This window comes from Python bivittatus, unplaced genomic scaffold (assembly GCF_059951505.1).
Source record: "Python bivittatus isolate LINGU-HERP-01145 unplaced genomic scaffold, Pbiv_v1 ctg000410_np1212, whole genome shotgun sequence".
Classification (NCBI taxonomy): Eukaryota; Metazoa; Chordata; class Lepidosauria; order Squamata; family Pythonidae; genus Python; species Python bivittatus.
In genome coordinates this window covers 11,614,266-11,629,452 of record NW_028277067.1, presented here as the reverse complement: position 1 = coordinate 11,629,452, position 15,187 = coordinate 11,614,266, and the positions used below count along the sequence as shown (strand labels likewise).

The 15,187-nt window shown below is 39.8% G+C and overlaps 1 long non-coding RNA gene across 1 annotated transcript; it reads right to left on the bottom strand.

Annotated features, from left to right (window-relative positions):
• Positions 1 to 503: 503 nt before the first annotated feature.
• Positions 504 to 10,802, bottom strand: LOC148215453 (uncharacterized). The gene is made up of 3 exons (XR_015796595.1): positions 10,715 to 10,802; positions 8,661 to 8,741; positions 504 to 684 (listed from the first exon to the last, which is right to left on the bottom strand). It is a non-coding gene; the product is annotated as an uncharacterized LOC148215453 (long non-coding RNA).
• Positions 10,803 to 15,187: the final 4,385 nt, after the last annotated feature.

The following is a 15,187-nucleotide window of genomic DNA, read 5'->3' as shown; positions in this document are numbered from 1 at the left end:
GACAACACCAGCAGCCACTATACCAGGCTATACCGGGAAGCCATTGAGATTCACAAACACCAGCACAGTTTCAATAAAAAAGAGGAGAGTCTAAAAATCAACAAAACCTGGCTACCAATCCTGAAAAATACAGCCTGCAAAAGGTCAACAAACTCAGCTCAACCACCAGGACATGTGAACAGTTCACACAATGAACTTGCTAATCAGCCCCAGCAGCCCCTCGTTAACAATTCAGTAGAAGAAAAAACCCTGCCTAATCCCCAGGAAAATACACACAGATGCTGACTCCAAAACAAGCAGCCACTCAGTAACCCAACCCCCCCCACACCACCACCACCACCACCCCCCACCCCAGATCTCTATAAATACCCACCGAAGGGTCACTTCACCCTGGGCACAGAGAGAACTGTCCTGTCTGTGCTCCTGCACTCTGAAGATGCCGGTCACAGGTGCTGGCGAAACGTTAGGAAACAAGACTTCAAGACCACGGCCACACAGCCCGGAAGACCCACACCAGCCATCGTATGCCGGCCGTGAAAGCCTTCGACAATACAATCTTAGAAGCCTCTGATTAGCTACTCAAGAATGAGAGGGGATTTGGGCCTGATTCAGCAGGATTTCCTTTGTCTTCATTTCAGCTCCTCTTGAATGTTCTTCCAGATGCACCGTTTCTGCAGAAAGAACCTGAAAAGCAGTTTAAAGAACCTACTTAAAATAAAACTGCCAAATTAGTATGCAAGATTCTAACGTCACACAATTGGCAGCTAAATCACGATCCACTTTACAGCTGTTTACTGAACAAACCACATCTGTCCTGGTTCACACAGCATGTTAAACTAGCACGCCACAATATATGGATTTCCACAACATGCCAAGCCAAAATGAAACAAGCTGCATTATGGCTTAATAGACGGTGTGAACCCAGCCTTAGTGTTTCAAAGTAACAGTTCTAGCAGCTGTTTTCCTTTCCCTCATGGTTCTTTGGATTTAATCTAATACTGTATTCTGAAAGAGATGCAACTTATATTAATGATTATGGGTCTAGAATGGGCAAAATGGATTGAAAAGATGCCAGGGTGATTTTCAATAACACAAAAGTGAGACTTTCCAGGCTCTTAAAAGGAATGTTTTGGTCCTACTATTATGCAGAGTGAGTCAAAATCTTGGGCAGCAGATGCTGGAGGGAGCAGCAGTTGCAATTTTCCAGATGTTGTTTCTTAGCTTTTCCTTGGTTGTAGGGGCATATTTGGGGAGATGTCAAAAAAGTCAAGATGGCAGCCACAACTACACAAATAAAATCCTGGCACTTTTTTACATGTGGTGACTTACATACTGTAAAAGGGGGAGGGCTTCAATGGCATACACACAGCTGCCATCTTGACTTTTTTGACCCTGCCCCCTTGTATGCTGGCGCCGCTGGCTTGGATGGGGGTTGCTTCATTCTGGTTACAGCCCTATTGGTACTTAACATCTGAGTTCATTGTTAATATGAGATATTAAAGAAGAGGAAAATCTTTGTTTAAATTCTTCCATTTCAGTTTTGCACGCTGAAATTTCCGTCTGATGAACTTAAATTTGCAGGCCTGAAATACACAATCAATCTACAATTTCCGTTCCTGTAAATAATATATTTTGCAATATGATCAAAAGCTAGTCGAAGCCTGCGCCGTAGCACCAAATCTGTAAATACAAGTTCCATGAACTGCTTTGAACAAACTTCTGTGTAATCTGGCCATTTATGTGGGCACTGAGTGGCATTTAGAACTTCATGGTCTGAAAACCAGATGTGTAAAGGCCACCCTTCTTTGCCTTGCAATATTCTCAGTGCTCAATTTATCATAGGAACTTTAAGTTATTTACTTTGGTTTATTTACGTTAGCTCTTTGCATGACTGGCCATCTATCCATCTTTCTATTTCCTTTTTTCAAAAAAAAAAACTTCTTAAAGTCTTTTTTTTTTTAAACACTCTGTATGTGTGCGATTTTTCTTATCGCCAAGGGACGGAAAGCATAAACTAAAGAGGAGAGGAAAATCAGGAGCCCCTCTTTGTATTTGTCTCACACTAGATTTTCATTGTCTCACTTAAAGCAAACAACATACAAGCTATTAGTATGGCCCAAGAGGGCCTGGAGACCTGTGAAGGAGCTGCTATGAGAATCTCTCCAGTTACTAAAAACAAAAGGTCTGGGAACATTTTAGCAGCCTGAAAAAGGAAGGGAAATAAAAACCAAAGGGCACTATCTTTGGAAATGATTGATCAATGCCAGGTGCCCTCTCTGCCTTTGTCGAGAAAGGCGAAGGGCTACAGGCCTTGAGAAAGATCTTTCCTATGTCCAAACCACAGTGTAACATGTAGGCAGAGAATCAGAAAAGACTTCACCCGCATTCCTGTCTATTTTAACAGGTTCTTCAAAGAATGCTGGCCCTTTCTTTGTTACTTGCTTTTAACTGGGTGACCTTGACAAGAGTCCTGCCAAGTTTCTCCTTCTAGCCCAAGTGACAGAAAGAACTATAAACGGCTGTTGTTTGTTTTCCATCAGTCCTCAGATGGGTCCACAGAAATTAAAGCAATTCGGACTTGCCTTGCTGGCATGGTTGGATGGGAACAGAAACAGGGGAGTCCATCAATCAGGCCAGGACTGCATCATGACTGGGGCAGAAAACGGATCAGCAGTGGGGCGCAAATTTTTGGCTGGTATCATCTTCTGTCAGCCCAAGGACTGGTGAACAGGACTTTAATTCAGCCATGAGGAAGATCCCCCTTCCCAGTCACGTTACCTTGTTTTAGATTTCTGGCTAGGTGATGCATTCAGAGTCTAAAAAAACAGAAGTATCTGGGAAATACCATGTAAGTAGTAACTTTATTTAAAAATTATAGTTTGGGCATACATACTACAGACTTAAAAATTTTCATAGGCGTTCTTTTTCCTCAGAGGATATGGGGGGCTGGAATTCTATGAAGGAGACATGTAGGTAGGATGGAAGAAAAGCCCCACAATGAATTTTCCCCATTCTTTCTAATATGTAATTCCTATTATTTGTTGAAGGAGGCAGGAAAGAGCTTGATATTTGAAATGGTTAATTCTGATACTGATATAAATTCATAGTAAGCTATGCCTTTCATCTGCAGTCTGGGCAAAGTAAACGGGAACCATGTATTCCATGGGCTATGAGCATTTCAAAGTCCTAAAACTGCTTGCTGGCATTTTATATCTTGTGCCTGCCAGAAAATTTTGGCTTTCGTTCATTTTTTTGTTCGGCAGATCTGGGTTGTGATTGTTTATGGATGTTTCTAGAAATGATATTTATTGGATCGTGGATAAAACCATAGCAGCTTATATGCTAGGTCCAATATTGGGTGAAAATTCTCCAGGTCAATATTGTGAACCACTGATTTGCTCAGAAAGTCTCACAACAGTCCAAATTTGTTTCTGGTCAGAGATTTCACTATTGCCATATGAAGCCAAAGCGTTGGTCAAGATTCAGCCCATTCCAAAACCCAGTTTGGAATCCAGTCTGGTGCACATTTATTGAGAAGTTCTGATGAGTTTAACATGCCTTACTCTGAAGTAAGAGCTCGTAACATTTCAATTAATTCTGCAAACATTTGTAACCAAGAGGGAGAGGGAGATAGAAAGGAAGTGGGGACGGGAAGGAACCAGCTTTGGACATTTCTACAACAGTCACCCTATCCCCCATCTCCAAACTATGAGAATTGCTTCTGCACTGTCTCTTGAGTGTCCTCATCATTCTGTTGAAGAACCTCATGAGTTGACCCCAGATGGCTAATAGGGGAGTGCCAAAATCAGCTATTCATCAGATGCCCCACCTTCCTATACTCATCCTTGTTTTGTCATATTTGTTTTGCAGCTAGAACACAAGAAATACACGATGCATAAGAGCAATAAAGAGCACCCCTCAGATCCACCAGAAAGGATGGCGTAATGGTAGCAAGTCACCATGGCATCTTGATTTCAAGAGGCAAGGAATCTGAATGAGCCCGGCAGACAATTACACAATCACGGCTTGTTTGCCCAATTTCTAGTTTGTTTTCCTGTTATTTTTTAGCCTAGCTTGTTTTGCACTTCTGCAGATCGGTTTGGATACAGCACAAAAATAAATTGAAACAAGTCAAGAAATCATAACAAACCATATGTCACACATCACATTAAGTCACATTATAGTCAAACTAAAAAGCAGTTTTCAATTGTGAGACTAGCTTAAAACAAATGAGTTATTCATTGACCATCTCTTTGTACACATCACATGTAGCTCCAACAAACATTATGGTTCAGCATAATGTGAGAAATTAGCCTGTATAATAAAATTATAAAAATTAAAGGGAAGATTTAGTTTTTTTGGAGTAGGCTTTGGTTATCCGCTCCATAAGTAAAATGAAGTTAATAAATTAGATTTCTTTGTACAATTCACTGAAATGCTGCAGACTTCAAATCTGCTGAGTGTGAGTTTGGGGTGCCCCTATTATCTACTTATAATTCATCTGGTAGACCCATACACAAATGGAAAAACACCAACATCTCTTCAAAGAAAATTCAGGAATAACCAAAAGTGGTACAGTCCAAAGTCAGACATTGTGCTGTGCTATTCTGCACATAGAAACTTGTTCTTTGCAGAGTATTACTTTCTTATACAATATTGAAGCAGAGAAGAAAAAAAGGAAGAGGTCCTGCAGCAGCCAGGGGTGATAGGAACATAGTCTTTTCTGGAGGGCACAAGGCTGTGGAAAGATTGGTATAAGAACACTGGAACTCTGCTGGATCAGACCTAATATCAACTTAATCCAATTTAGTGGCCAACCAAATACATTCCACTAACTCACAAAGCAAGAAACCCGAGCACTAGCTGTTCTGGCTGTTGTTCCCCAGAATCTAGTATTCAAAGCAGACAGCCTTTTATTAAGGCATTTAGTCTCATCTTAAGTGCTTATTAATCACTGATCAACTGCCTCATCTGGCCTCTTTCCAGGTGCTGGCCAATACCATTTTGAAACAATGTATTGTCCATTTCAATGATTTTGCCCTTTAGCATATGGTTTCTTGCACCATTTAAAAATGGTCAAAGTGGGTATCTAATATCTGAGTTCTCTCTTTCTCTCCTTTCACTGAAGGCCATTGTGTGGTTGAGAAGGGCTTTTAACCAACAAGAACTGATGGGGGGGGGGGGAGTAAGGATGCCTCTGTGTACTCCAGACATGATAAATAAATAAAAGAAATGAGCCAAAATGATGACATCACTGGCCAAATGAAAGAGGCTTTCTTTTTTAATTTCATGTTTCCCCCTCCCTCACAAAGACCGCCACTGTTCTTTTTGTGGCCCATCAGTCTCGTAACCTTCAGAGAAAAACAAACCATAACAAATGTGATATTTTGCTCCTGTTTGTTTGAGGCCACCATTAGAAGATTGTTGCCTTTGGAGTATCACACTGGAGGGTTCCGATGACCTTCATAAATCTGTTTATTTACAGCTTGGGAAAGAACAGTAATTCGGGGGAACAGACAATGGTCCAAAGGCAGAATCAGTGCAAGCTTCCAGACCAATCCAGTTCAAAGCACACTAAATCTATATGAAGAAAAAAGCTGGCAATCCTACACAGCTAGTAGCCCACAATGTACCCGTCTGTGTCTTCTTTTTTTTTCTCCCTCAGTTTTCTAGCTCTGGTTAAATCAAGTGTGCCCATGTCCATTGTTTTCTGTCTTACCATCGACATTAGCCATGATTCCTATATTGAGAAATTGTTACTTCCAGCTATGCAGCTGTACACTATGAGCTGAGACACATGTTCAACAAGGCCTTGCAGTCTTGCCAAGAATTGTGAGAAATATTTGGATCATGTGTTGTGGCAAACCCTCTGGCCGCCTTCCACAACTTGGTGCCCTCCAGAAGAATTAGGGCATATCTGCACTTACAATTTAAATGTCCTGTACTCACCCGGTTTAACTCTTAAAAAAAAATCCTGCCCACTCTCTTCAGAATGGCCAGAACCACCTCACTGGTTTCAATATCTATAATTAAGCAATGTAATTCTAAAGGGTTTATAAAAACAAGATAAAATACTTAGAGATTTGAGTGAATTGAAAAAGCTTATCAGTTCATCTGTTGAGGCTTATTTATAACTTGCTGGTGAAGTACAGTTCAGGAACAAGTCAAAGACTGTATGATTAAATGGATGCAGAATTTAAATAGAACAATTGCCATGCAACAAATATCAGTGGAAATATCAAATTTACAGTTCATGTTATTTAGGGAAAATTGGGTTTTAAAAAAAAAAAGGAAAATCAGTATAAGGTGTTCTGTTGATGGTATATTACTTTAGTATCTATTGCAAAAAAATAGATAATTTTAAAAATTGTTGGAAATGCAGTGTTCTAAATCTTTTTATCTTCTTTTTCTTCTTTTCTTCTTTTCTCTTTGATTATACTCATAAAATTAATAAATTAATACATGTGTTAAGAAAAAAGGAAAGAAAATTCTATCCAGACTGTGTGATAGAATGGTTTGATGAAGGGAGATAAGCATTTCCTTAGCCCCCAACAGGAGTGTGCGAAGGTTAAGAAGATGAGACTGGCACCACCCTAAGGAATTCACGGTGTTTTGGCTTGCTGGCTTGGGAAGTTTAGAGTCAGTCTCGAGAGATTCTGTCTTTGAGGTGGAAGCTAATAAATGCAACAGAACTGTATCTGTACTGTCTCGTGGAGTTCTTTGGGCTGAATCTGACATCAGTCTCTCCAGACTGACTCTAAACTTCCCAAGCCAGCAAGCCAAAACACCATGAATTCCTTAGGGTGGTGCCTTCTTAACCTTCCGACACTCCTGTTGGGGGCTAAGGAAATGCTTATCTCCCCGAGCACGGCCTTCATCAAACCATTCCATCACAGACTGAGATGCTTTGGCAACAGCTTGAAAGGTGTTCTGTCCAGAATGCAGACTACCGTGTCCTTCCACTGCACAATTCCTCTGCTGCTGTGCTTTCTCACCTTTCTATGCCAGGAAAACAAATGTCAATTACTTTTCTTTCTGTGGGAAGGCAGGACTTCCCAGATATATTGACTAGTGTGGGTGCGTGGGTGTATGTGTATACAGACATGCACAGTTGTTAAATTTATAAATATGTTAAAGCATCACAATGTACATATATACAGATAGAACAACCACCCTTAAAATAAAAATTCCATTCCTCTTATCCACCCTTCTATATCTCCCTTTATCAGCAGTGCTGAAATAGCACAGTGACTATGATCTTTCCTAGCATGTAGAAGATTGCCAGTCCAAAATCAAGCAGAAACATATTTTAGTTATTATTTTTCTTTTCCTGAGCTAGCTAGTTTTTCTATTTTTTTTTTCAAGTAAGTCCAGGGTACAGCATTTAATGATTTTTCCAATCACTTGAGGTAGATACATCAGGTGATTAAAAAAATACAGGGCACCCATGGATTTATTTGAGAAAAAAAGAGAAAAAAAGAATTAGCTCGGGAGAAGAAAAATAGTAATTTAAAAATGCAGTGAAGTTTCTGTGAGGTTTCAAATCAACAACCTTCTATATGCTAGTCAAATAAACCATTGTGCTATATCCACACTGTTGGTAAAGGGAGCTATAGAAACAATTAGAGCACATGATAAGATGAAGGTTGTTCCTTCATCTGCAAAGTATTCAATGAATAACTGGGATTAGCTTCCAACAAACAAAGGATATCATCCCCAAAAGATAGGAGCACTCAGGGGGAACAAAACTTGGGAAAATATATGTGTGAGGTCACTTTGTCACTGAGTGAGGGATTACAGAACATAGCATCACCTGTTTCTGTCCTCCCAAAACAGCTGCCTGCCTGTCCTAGTGACTGGACAACCAGGCACTATGAATAAGTCCTAGCACTGTAATTCCTGTCATCCATAGCTGTGGTTTACTACTTCAGGCCCCAGGGACACATGTAACCTTCAAATGCATTGGTCAAAGACTTCCAAATTTTGTTTCCACATTGCAATTTTTCAGTGTGGCAGAAGGGGAAACTTATTAAATACATGACATAAAATACTTATATTACCTATAACTATTTTAATTAAATTTGAATGTAAATAAAATCAAATAAAATTTAGTTTTCATTTTGGCCCTACCCACTACTTGTTGGAATGAGACCTAACAAACCATTCCAAAGACAGAACCAGAGTTTTGTCTAGAAAAAAATGAATGTTTCTGATTCACAGGAGGAAAGATTGATCTAAGAATTTGACTCTAGTATCCCAGGCCACTTTGCAAGATACTCTGAGTCATAGACCTTAAATGGCTTCTTTATTAATTAATTGACATTCCCACATTACTTGTGTGGATTGTAGTTCACAAAATAACAATGTATTAGTCTTTAAGATGCCAAAAGAGACTAATATGGCTATTTTTCTAGAACCTCCTCCATTAAGTTTCATCTACTATCAATACTTTAAAAGAAAGGTCTATAATTCTATTTGGAAATCGCAATAACGTGACCACAGGGACTCTGAGGACCAGTCATAACTATCATTTGTTCAGCACCATCGTAAGTTTGAACAGTCGCTGAACAAGTGGTTGTTAAATGAGGACCACCTGTATTGGGATCCTTCCCTGCACATTATGTTCAACCCACAGTCTTTCCATTCTTTATTGGACATACCACAAAAGAGAGCTTATTCACCGAAAAACACACTTTATCCCTGAAGCATTTCTGAAGGTGGAAGCATCTGGCACGTTGCTTCTGCAAGAAAATCAGAACACTAATAAATAATATTTTTAATCTTTTTTTCCCCAAATGTTTGATTATTCATTCCAGCTTAAATATGAAGTGCTCCAGACTTAGTAGAAGAAGAATACACAACCTGACCCTGTAGTTTGAGGCCCGTATTATCACTCTTTGACCTGCCCTCTTCAGGGACCAACCCCCCCCCCCATACATCTTGGAATAGACCAGCAAAATTGCAAATGGGGCTTCACATGGGGGCATATGCATGAGAGTGAACACCTGGGACTAATTGCACTAAATAAATGTGCAATTAAGGATATTACAGGAAGACTAAAACATCCCCAGACCTCTCTCTGACCCTCTTTGCCTATTTCCATGGCAACTGGCTACCCATCCAGATGTCTTCATATTGGTCAATCAAGCCATAGGTATGAAAAGATTATTCTGATTTATAAAGAAACAGGAAGAGGGAATCTGGGGTAGTATGAACAAAGCTTTATGTAAAAAGTCATAAGCTTTCAAGGATAATTTCTTCATTTGTGTGTGAAATAGCTAATATGGCAAATATGGCATTGTTAGTTTGTGGGTGGGGGATGGATGTAGATTTTCACTCAGGGCACAGTAAGACAGTGTGTTAAAATATAATCCACCAGTCCTTGAGCCAGCCAAAGTATATCAACCTAGCATTTGCTGCCCTGAAGGCTGAGCCCTATTCTTCCTCTACAATGAGGCCAGTAAGGGATGCTGTTCATATAGTTTTAATGCAGGACAAGTTAAGGAATGTGATTGATGGGCTCCATTGGTGTCAAGCCTACGTAGCTGGAAAAACCAAGGAAGCAAGATGGATTTCATGAAGGTATCTTTAATAACAATCTGAGATAAAAGAATGTTGAAAATTGCACAAGTAAATTCCCAGCCTTGGTTACAGAAAGTTAATTAAGACAGAGTCTCTTTGAAATGTTTCCTTCCTGTATCTTTCACATCTGGACTGGATTACCTCTTCTCAAATAAACCAAACACCTTATACCAGGCTTTCCTGCAGGCTTTCACACCTGGTTTGATTCCCCTCTACCAAGATTTACCTGTTGCTGGGAAAAACAACTGCTAATTTTGGGACCAGATTCAGTGAATGCAGGCAGGTGCTTTGAATGACTAGCTCAACCACCTGTCCAGTGTGAGACTGACAGGTTAAAGCCACTCTTCCCAGAGAAAGCTACACTCATCCATGTATGGAGCCCACAAATAGCTGACAGGCACTTCAGAAAGTGTGGGTCAGTCAGATGTATAAAAGGGGGGAAGTCAGACACTCAACAGCTTCTCTTTTTTTTTTTCCTTTTTCCTTTTTAATTTTTTATTACCTTTTTTTGTATTTTTATTTTACCTTTTTAGTATTTCAGATTTGCTAAACTTGTTTTGTTCATTTATTTTTCTTTTATCGACGTGTATAAAAACAAATACATCCATTACTCATATACACACAGACACACATACATGATGGAGACTGATATCCAGTAATTTAGCTTAAGACTGAAACCCTTATTATAAAACAAATACCTTGATGCATGCACTTCCTTCATGTTTTCATTTCATTTCCAATGTTATATTTCATTTTGAAGAAGTCAAATAATCATAATGCTTGTAACATTAATATCCAAAACTGTAATTAATACTGATAGAATATCCACTTTTTCCCCTCTTCTCTATATTCAATACTCTAAGGCACCTCAATAATAAAATATTAAGAATCTAAGTATATTATATAAATATCATTGTATTGAAATAACATATATTAAAACTGAGAAGAGGGAGCAATGGATGGTCTATATGGCTAGATTTAATATGTTAAAGGATTGTGTAGTTCTATATTAACACTTTATGGATATATCTTTAGTTTCTTCAAATGCCACTCATTTAATTACTATTCTGTATATAGTATTCTTTTCTGATTATATTAGCAGTGTTATATTTTTGGTTGTACTTTTTCCTACCTTCTGGTTGTTATATTTCACCAATAAAATTTTAAAAAAGAAAAGAAAGTGTGGGTTGGTGCTGGCAAATGCTTCCACGGAAGCCAGGTGACTAATTCCTCCTGCAGCTGCAGTGCCAGGGGCCAGAGAGGCGGGGTCTGATGACTGGAGGGGAGGGGGCCACCCCACAGCAGCCTGAAGTGTCCAATAGGAGCTAGGTAGATCCCAGCTCCTGGCCATGTCATCAGCCACGTTGCCAAGGAAATGTGCTGGACTGCATCCATGGGAAAAATGCAAATGTTGCACCAAGCCTAAGGTGGTTTACCTGGTTTTGGCCCAGCCTGCTGTGGGAACTTTTTGAGTCAGCCACCTGTCCTTTGGCAGAAAGCTTACAGGGTTCAGAATAGAACCTTCTACATTTTAGTGCTGGGCAAGTAATTTTTTCTTCTACTGCCATTGTAACACATCAAGATGGATCTTCTTGAATATCTCTTGTTAACAGTTTTTCATGTAAGTCCAAAGCACACATTTGCTGTGAACCAAATTTTATCATCCTGGCCTTCTACAGTAAAGCTTGAATGTATCATCTAATGGAGATATTCCAGCTATGGAGCAGGTTGGATTCAAAATCAAAGTGGTGCTTCAGAATGTGTGCAGGGGTATGAACATAGCATCCGTTTGCAACTCCTAAAAGCAGCTGCAATTTTTCCTGGGATTGCACAGCTGCCCTCTGCAGCTGCAGTGCAGTTTTGGGGAAGGATTCATTTGGTTTAAGCAGTTACAGTCAATACATTTATGACCCCCTGCGCTCCACAAGTCCATTCTGCCTTCTAAGCCAAGGCGTCACACGTATGCAACCCTAGTAGATATGATTTAGGGCCATGTATGTGGTAAAAGGCAGGGAAGAACTGACTGACTAAATATCCAACCAGGAAAACTAATTATTTTTTAAAATATTATTAATACTCCATTTTATTTGTTTGTTTGTTTGTTTGTTTGTTTATATTTCAAATTTGTCACCACCCATCTCACTGCAGAGTGACTCCAGGTGGCATACTGTAAAAAGAATAAATATGAATTCAAATAGAATAAATATGAATTCAAATACGAATCCATCCTAGTGCTAAAGCTGACTGCCCCAGCTCTTTTTCTGGTTTGCTAAATATATACATATTAAAATTGGATAATCAGCTCTTTTTTCTCTTCTGTTGATAGGAGTCCCCCAGACATTGGTTTAGTTACTGTGAAATCCAAGAATGTTTATGCATATTCTAGGTCAGCGTTTCTCAGCTTTGGCAGCTTTCAGAGGTGTGGACTTCACCTCCCAGAATTTCCCAGCCTGGCTGGGCGTTCTGGGAGTTGAAATCCACACCTTTGAAAGCTGCCAAGGTTGAGAAACACTGTTCTAAGTGCTAGAGGGAAAAGGTCAAACAACTGAGTTCTGAAATATGAACGCTCCAAAGAGAGGTGAGGAGGAATGCAAAAAAAATTACTGAGATCATAGTACCACCCAGTATGTCAAATTAGTACTGACCCTAAAATAATATTTTTAACACTGCATTTATGCCAGTTAGAATAGGTGGGAAAAATTAGACAACGAGAGTGGAAAGATATGAAGTGCAGACATTAAGTACAGTATAGGCAACTTTTCTGAGTGTTTTGTCTTCATGTCAGGTAAAGCTCCACCAGCTAAACATTTATTCTGTGAAAATCAGGCTGTTGTTTTCATCCCTACAAACAGGACTTATGATATAAGTTGACAACTTTAAGGAAGCGATGCACACTTTTATCCTAGAGAAGGCCTACTTCTGTTTTGAGTGGTTGGGGGGGGGGGCTACCCTCCCCAAAAGTTGGATGCAGCAGGACAAAGCCTTTCATTTACACTTAATTAATTACAATTAATTAAAAAGAAAGATGGCGAATGAATTCTCCATTCATGCCTTTAATCGTTTTTCTTTTCTGTCATGTTAAACTTGGCAACAACTTGTGGAGGTCTCTGGAAGCTGGACCCAAAGCTTTCAATTATGGGTTTCTAAAAAGAGAGACCAATGAAAACTGTTCTGGACATCATCTTCCAGGAAAGAAAAACTGTTTCTTGAAATATTATACTGGAGTAGCTTCTACATCATATTAAACCACAGTTTGTTTACATTCCAAAAAGCAACATTATGGCATTGTGCAAGGTGTTAAACCTTGCCACCAACTTCTTGGAAGGGAAACACCCTGCTTGATTACTTAGATCAGCAGAAGACAGAAACATAGCAAAGATATGCTATTTTGGGGCCTGGGGACTCAGTTTCTGCTGGGCTTCCGTTTGTCACCCACTCCCTTTTCCATGCTTTCAACAAACTTGCTTGTGTCAGGTAGGGCTACAGTATCTAGATTATAAAATTGGGATTGCTACTTCATAGGAAATACCTCCTGCAGTTTCCTAATCTAATATTTACTTAATAATTCATACCCCACGCTCAACAGATACTTCTGATCAGATAACTTGAAATAGAATAATTTCTTCCAAATTGTAGCATATTTTGCATCAAGCAATTCTTTCAATGTATTTATCCCTTCGCTGTTTTAAAACCATGCTTCTAAAACCTGGGATATTTGTACAGGGTTTTTTTGTTTGTTGGTTTGGTTTGGTTTTGGTTATTTTCTGGAGCTCTGCCTTGTACCTTTCTTTTACTGGCCTTATGGATTCTGGGTTCCACTCTTTTGGCATCACCCATCATCAGATTCAGAGTTAGGGTAAGGAATAAGGATGCCTCTATCAAATTAGCTTGTCACTGTTTTCCCCTCAAATCCTTTTCTTTCACTGGCTTGTGTGACAACTTGTTTTTTTCCTGGAGCCTTTCTATAATTGATTCATTAAAGATGTAGTGAGGGAAGAGCCACTGCTGCTGTTATGCACCTTCTCAAACTCATGCCTCAGCAGCACCATCAAGCACTGAAAACAGGATCCTTGAAGCCCCTCGTGGCTTTCTTGGTAATAATTGCTGGCCGTTCTCTTCCTGTTCTTGCTTTCCTTCTCCTCCTTCCTAATTATGAAAGAACCACGGGAGAAAGAATAGACGTGCTATATCTGGACTACCAAAAAAAATAATAATACAGACAACCTTTAGGGGGCAGCAAAGAGATATTGAAAACCCCTTGCTGCCCTCTAGTGGTGATTCAAAGTTTGTAGCCAAGATATGGTATGACAAAAAAAAAGCTTTCAGGCTGCCGAGGAGGGGGATCTTTTGAGGGAAGGAGGCATGATTGCAGGAGGTTGAGCAGGATGGGGAAGGGGTACTTTGGGTGAATCAGGAGAGGAGTGGAACTCTTTTAAGGCTCAGGCTCACTGCTGTCTTGGGATTTCTGGCTGGGGAATTCTGGGAGTTGAAGTCCACACATCTTAACCTTGCTGAGATTGAGAAACACTGACTTAGATCATTGTACTCATGCCACTGGTAGGAAAGGCCCTTTTGAAGAGCCTTCAGCTGGTAAAAGCTTGGGTCTGGTTTGCAGAAGAAGGCTTTCTCCTGTGTGGCCCTCAGGCTACAGAAAAGGACAAAAATGTAGCCTTTCCAGCTAACTGGTTCTTGATTTTAATTTAGACTGTCTTGATTTTACAGTTACGTTTTATATTTGTATTAGTAAATTTAATTGTATTTTTAAAGCCACCTTAAAAGTTTGAGCAAATAGAAGAACAGGTTATACATTTAATCACAATTTGAGAAAGTACATTCCATATGGGAGCTGGTTTGGTGTAGTGGTTAAAGACACCAGGCTAGAAACCAGGAGACCAGGAGTTCTAGTCCCACTTTAGGCAGAAGAGCAGCTGGGTGACTTTGGCCCAGTCCTTCTCACTCAGCCCTAGGAAGAAGGCAATGGCAAACCACTTCTGAAAATTTTGTCAAGAAAACTGCAGGGACTTGTCTAGGCAGTTGCCAGGAGTTAACACTAATTCAAAGGCACACACACAAAAAAACTTTCTGTATGCTCAGAGAAGCCATTCTCTCCATTATGATTTAAGAGCCCCAGAGCTGGCTGTTGGATGTTGATGGTTGAAAACAGGTTCCATATCAAAGCTCTGTGCAGCAAAGCCTCAAGGGGAATAATGTAAACCAAAGCCTCTTTGGGTACACTGCCTCAACAGAAGCAGTGCTGAATTAAACAGAGAATCCCATGTTGGTGTGATTTTTATTAAGGGTTCCTGGAAGTGGCTGTGTATACTGCCATGAACTCAGCCCCTAAATGCCATTTAACTCTGACCGGTCCTGCAGCATTTCCTAATCTCTAGTTCTCTTGCAATCCCAGGTGCTAGTCCAGCGTGGAAACTATTTGCCCAATGTGTACATTTGCTGAGCAAACAACAGTTTTGTTGCTTGACTGCAATTCTCTACGAATAGCAGTATGTTCTGGAAGCCAATTATTTAAAAAGCCTCTCGTTCTGAGCGCTCAGACAGCTGTGATGGCCCACAAGGAGAAAAGGCGATCCATTAAAAAGTACAAATG